General features: G+C 34.2%; 1 pseudogene; it reads right to left on the bottom strand.

The window, feature by feature from the left end:
- Positions 1-4,169: 4,169 nt before the first annotated feature.
- LOC105081569 (protein tyrosine phosphatase type IVA 1-like) lies at positions 4,170-4,669 on the bottom strand (annotated as a pseudogene).
- Positions 4,670-5,872: the final 1,203 nt, after the last annotated feature.

Raw genomic sequence — 5,872 nt, 5'->3', positions numbered from 1 at the left:
AGTAATACTATCCAAAGACTTGTTTATACATTGATACTCTAGTTCTATAAACCACCAAGGATGGAAATTCTGAAGACCACCCTTGATTGTTTAGGTACTCTACGTGGAGGAGTTGCTGACTCATTGTTTATCCTAACAATCAAAGCAGTTTTCTCAATGGTGAGAATTATACAAATAGAAAAGACTGTAAGACAAATTTATCATTAACTCTGTCAGAAGTTATGAATGATACCACATAAGATCTAGAAGGAATACCAGTCTCAACTCATTGGCATGAGCAGTGGTAGACAATTGCATCGCTCTTGGTTTCTTGTTTGCTAGTTATGGTGGGGTCTGGGACTGAATATTCAAACAGACAATGGCAGATGATATATAACAACAGAACTTGACCCACAATCTCTGTAGTAATCAGTCCAGGAAGCCAAACCGTGACCTCTGCAACAATCAGCCCAGAATAGTCATGATTCGGTTATGATGGCCAGCTTCCCTATATTTTGCTCCCCACAACCAACAAGAGATCCATAAGATTTATATCCCAGTTAAGGTATTTTTACATCTCAAAAATCAAAATTTACGAAAAGTATGATTCTTTTCATAGTAATACTCAAGACAAATCTTCCCCATATTAAAAACAATCAATGTCATGAAAAATATAAGCAGTTGTGGAAACAAAGACTATCGACTTGAGAATAAACAGAGGCTACTTATTCAGAGCATGATACAGGAAGGATCATCCTCCATCACTTGCATTTGGCAGAGACTCAAAGAAAAGAGGGGAGTAGAAAAGCTTTATAGTGAAGGGAAGACTTCAGAAATACTCGGATTAGAATTTGGAATGGGGAAATTGGAGGTGGGCTAAGCAGAAATGGGGGGTCTTATGGCTTGGGGAGCTTATCTGGCTCATATCTGGACCACCCAGAGAAAGCTAAATAAACAGCTTTTTTGAGGTGTAACTGACACACAACAAACTTCACATATTTAAAGCATGTATTTCACCTGTGTTATAGACACACATACCTGTGAAACCATCCTCTGTATATCCAGCATCCTCTGAAGTTTTCTTCCTCCTTTAAACCTCTCTCCTACTTCCCTGCTTCTTTTGCATTCCCAGGCAACCAGTGGTCTGTTTTCTGTTACTACATTAACTTTCATTTTCTAGAGACTTTTATGAATGGAATCATGCAGTAAGTGCCCTTTTTTGTTTGTTTGTTTGGCTTCTTTCATTCAGCATAGTTATTTTGTTAAATGAGTTTTATGAAAATTTTGCTTAGAATTTTTGCATCTGAAATCATGAGGGATGTTGGTCTGTAATTTTCTTTTCTTGTAATGCCTCTCTCTGCTTTAGCTATCAGGGTAATGCCGGCCTCACAGAGTGAGTTGGGAAGTGTTCCCTTCTCTTCAATATTTTGAAAGAGTGTATATAGGATTGTTAATATTTCTTCCCCAAATGTTTGATAGAATTCATCAGTGAAGCCATCTAGGCCTGTAGTTTTCTTTGTGGTAAGGTGTTTTTAAATTGCAGTTTTAATTTCCTTAATAGATATAGGGCTATTCAAATTATCCACATTTTTTTTTCTTGAGAAAGCTTTGGTAATCTATGTCTTGCAAGGAATTTGTCCATTTTTTCTACAATGTTAAAATTACTGCACTAAGGGTCAAAGTATTATATTATTCTTTAAGTATTTGTAGAATCTGTCACCTCTGTCATTTCTGATACTGGTAATTTATATGTAATTTTTCCCCTAATCAATTTGTTTATAAGTTCATCAGTTTTAATTAATCTACTCAAAGATTCAGCCGTTAGTTTCATTGGTTTTTGCTTTTCTATTTTATTGATTCGGCTTTAATCTTTATTCTTTCCTTTCTTCTTACTTTGGATTTAACTTACTCTGTCTAATTTCTAAAGGCAGAAGCTAAGCTCACTGATTTGAGACTTTCTTTTCTAATATAGGTGTTGCTACAAGTCTCTTAAAGTACTATCTCAATTATATTCCATAAATTTTGATATTCTGTATTTTCATTTCTATTCAGTTCAAAATATATTCTATTTTCTGTTCTGATTTCTTATTTGATGGCTTATTTAAAACTGTATTTCCTCCCCCAAATTTTGAGGAATTTGCCAAGGATCATTATGTTATTGATTTCTAATTTAATTATACATGGTCAGAGAACATACCTAGTATGACTTTATCCTTTTAGATTTATTGACACTTGCTTTATGGTTTAGATTATTGCTAAAAATTCTATATCTATTTGAGAAGCACGTGTATTCTGCTGGTTGTTGTAGTAGTAGTCTATAAATGTGAATCAGGTCAAGATGGTTGATAATGTTGTTCAAGCCTGTTATAGCCTTGCTGATTCTCTACCTACTTGTATTGTAGTTGTTCAGGGAAGGCCACTGAAATTTCTGACTTTATTTCACGTTGCAGTTCTATCAATTTTTGCTTCATTTATTTTGAAGCTCTCTTATTAGGGGCATAAATGTTTAGAATTGTTATATATTTTTTAATTTAATGGCTCCTTTACTATCATAAAATGATTGTATTTACCCTTGGTAATATTCTTTGCTCTGAAATCTATTTCGTCTAATATTAATTAAGTCACTCCAGCTTTCTTTTGATTAGTGTTAGAATGATATATCTTTCTCCATCTTTGTACACTTACTTGCGTTTTTATATTAAGTGTGTATTTCTTCTTATAGGCAGCAATTAAAAAAATCCAATCTGACAAACTCTACTTTTTAATTGAAGTGTTTAGACCATTTACACTTAATGCAATAATTGATATGTGTCTATCATCTTGTTATTTGTTTTCTACTTCTCTCATTTGTTCCTTGTTTCCTGTTTTGCATTTTTCTGCCTACTTTTAGATCAATCAAGTATTTTTTATCTCTTTTACAATTTTTTTTTTTTTTGCATTTCATTATTTATTTGATATTTAAGCTCTTGCACTAGATTTTTACAAGCTGGTGAACACTGATAAACTATTTCTCCCACAAAACTATAACTGTATGTTCCCAGACAGTATAAATTATATGGTTGCAGTCTTGTTAACACACATTACCATTTTATCAATTACATAATAAAACAAATTGTCAAGTATCCAAATATTAAGTTACATAGCCCAAAATGCATATAGAATATTAATGTCTGCTTAATTCATTAGCAGAAATTCACTTTTTTTTTTTTTGCAAGAGAGGTTGGTAATCACACTTCAAACAAAAATATGTTGGTAAACAACTTCAGATAAGTATGAAAAAGGATTACAAGAGTTTCAGAAATTTTATGATTAAGAATTGTTTTAGCTACAATAACAAAATATTTCTACCTTTTAAAAATATTTACTAAATTAAAGTGCATGTTCTACATGTTCTGCACAAGACAAAGGCAACATTTTACTAAAAATACTTAATAGCCTCCTCCCACTCTTTTTTCAGGCCCTTCCTGTAAGTTGCACCCTGAAGTGCAAACAATAAAATTAACTGTAAGGATTTTTTATCTGGAGACATGTGCTTCTATACAATGTAGATTTTTCAAATGAATGTTTTTCATAACAGTGCAAAGGAGATTTATAGAAAGACATTAAATAATCGTAGTAAGACTTGGTTAATAAAAAGAAAAAAGGAGCAAATCTGATGTACACTGGTATGAATGTGGGAGATGTAAACATACTGTGAGCAAATAACCATACAGGCCATACTTTTTATGTGTGAAATGATGGAAGGAAGAAACCACAGAAGGTCCAGAGTGTCCAGAGTTCCTGGGATTTTAGTTCTACATGATACTAACAATATACAAGTATTGTGCTGGGTATTTTGGCACCTAATCTTTCTAAATTTCTTACATGTTGATAAGACTCTGGCATGGGAACAGATTTAAAGACAACTTAATACTGTGTGATTTCAGGAACGGTCAGTTGATACAAATGATAAGCACACTTAAAATGCTGAACAGCAAGAATCTTTTGCTAAGTGTCCAAATAGATTGATCATAACCCAAACATAGAGGCTGTAATTCTGCCAGGCTTGTGGTCTGGTAAAACTGCTTTTCAACACTCCTATGGAAGCTTCAGTAGACTTTTCATCAAGCCAACGTGTTGGCTAATATGTATGACAAATTCAGTCCCATCTCAAGTTCCACTTCAAGGCAATGGCATCAGGCACCCCAGTTTTACTGAATGCAACAATTGTTTCTATGACCATTGGAGTCTTTAAAGTGCAGCCACATTTTTAGGACGATACTTCTCCAAATACAAAAGCTGCTTGCTGTTAAAAGTGCCACACTATTTTTGTCTTACGAACTATACTGCATCTTCATATTTCATTCCACCTTCAATTAATGCTAGGGCGACAAGCACTGGAGCTCTCCCAAGGCCTGCAACTCAATGAACAGCAATATAACAAGGGTCTTCATGAAACTGAATTTTCACAAGACTTAATAATCATCAACAATCTGGTTAGATGGTGGTGCACCATCACCAAAAGCCCAGTTGAGAACTGGCTGCCTTCTTTCTCCACAAGAGTAGTGTCATAAGTTGCTTCACATACCCTTATTATTGTGTAACTCCATACTTAGGTTCCTCCATACATTTGTTTAAGGTCACATTAGTTGTGTGTAATAGGAAATCTCATGTTCTTGTATGTGACTTCCACAGGAGCTGGGCAGTTCATTTGAGCTATGTTAATTTAGTTAAAAAACACTCAGTAGGATTATGAAAGAATTAAAAAGATTGAATACAGAAATGATGCAAAGAAACTGAGCCTACTTCAATATACTCCATTTGAAATTCTCAGTGCTTCTGAGTATAAAGTTGGAAGTAATGGAAAATGAAATGAACCTTCTAATAAGAAGCAGCTATTCTTTAATCCAGTAATACTGAGGCAATAGAAAGAAAGTGCACTGAGGATTACCCCACCCAGGTAAGAACTCTTGTAAAAAATGCTCTGTGGATTTCAATTCAACACTTCTATGTCCAGGTTAGCCACTCTTCTGGGGGCTTCTTGGTGGAGTAGTAACGAATTTCTACTGTTCACCTGTCTGCACAGAGGTCTGCTGTGAATGGCAGTACTCTCCACTGCCCTTCAGAAACTCCATAAATGTGTGATCAGAACACCACAGAAATGCCTCTCTCCAGCCTGGTGTCTTGAGGTAGGCTTGGTTGTCTGAAGAGAAGTCCACTCTTGTAGCTTCACTCTCAGGTCACCAAGTGGATCCTAGTATCTCTTTTTATAGATATCATCTCTTTTAGCTCTAACTCATTACTTTAGTGACAGCTTTAGGGTTTATCGTATACATCTTTAATTTACCACAGTCTACCTTCAAATAATTTTCTTCTACCTTCAAGTAATTTTATAACACATCAGGAATAGTATAAGAGCCTTACAGTAATATGCTTCCTCTGGCCTTTATGTTACTGTTGCCATGCATTTTACTTTTACATGTAATATAAGCCTTATAGTACATTTTATTATATTTAAGTATTCAATTATCTTTTATAGAGATTTAAAGAACTAGAAACATACTTTCATATATTTACTCCTGTAGCTTTTCCAGTGCTTTTCATCATGTAGACCCAGATTTCCATCAGGTATCATTTTCCTTCTGCTTCAAGTGACTACTTTAACATTTCTCTTAGTTGGGGGTCTGCTGGTCATAAGTTCTGTCAGTTACGTGTGGAAGCATCTTTATTTCATCCTCATTTTTGAAAGATGTTTTTGACAGATATAGAATTGTAGGTTGGCAGATTTTTTTTTCTTTTAATGCATTTAAGATTTTCTACTGTTTTTTTTTTCTGTGTTTCTAATGAGAAATATGATTGCTACTCTGTAATGCCTTCTTTCTGGCTGCTTTAAAGATTTTTTTTTATTACTGGT

The sequence above is a fragment of the Camelus bactrianus genome, chromosome 1 (assembly GCF_048773025.1).
Source record: "Camelus bactrianus isolate YW-2024 breed Bactrian camel chromosome 1, ASM4877302v1, whole genome shotgun sequence".
NCBI lineage: Eukaryota > Metazoa > Chordata > Mammalia > Artiodactyla > Camelidae > Camelus > Camelus bactrianus.
The sequence above is the reverse complement of the archived record's forward strand: the minus strand, read 5'-3'. Positions and strand labels throughout refer to the sequence as shown.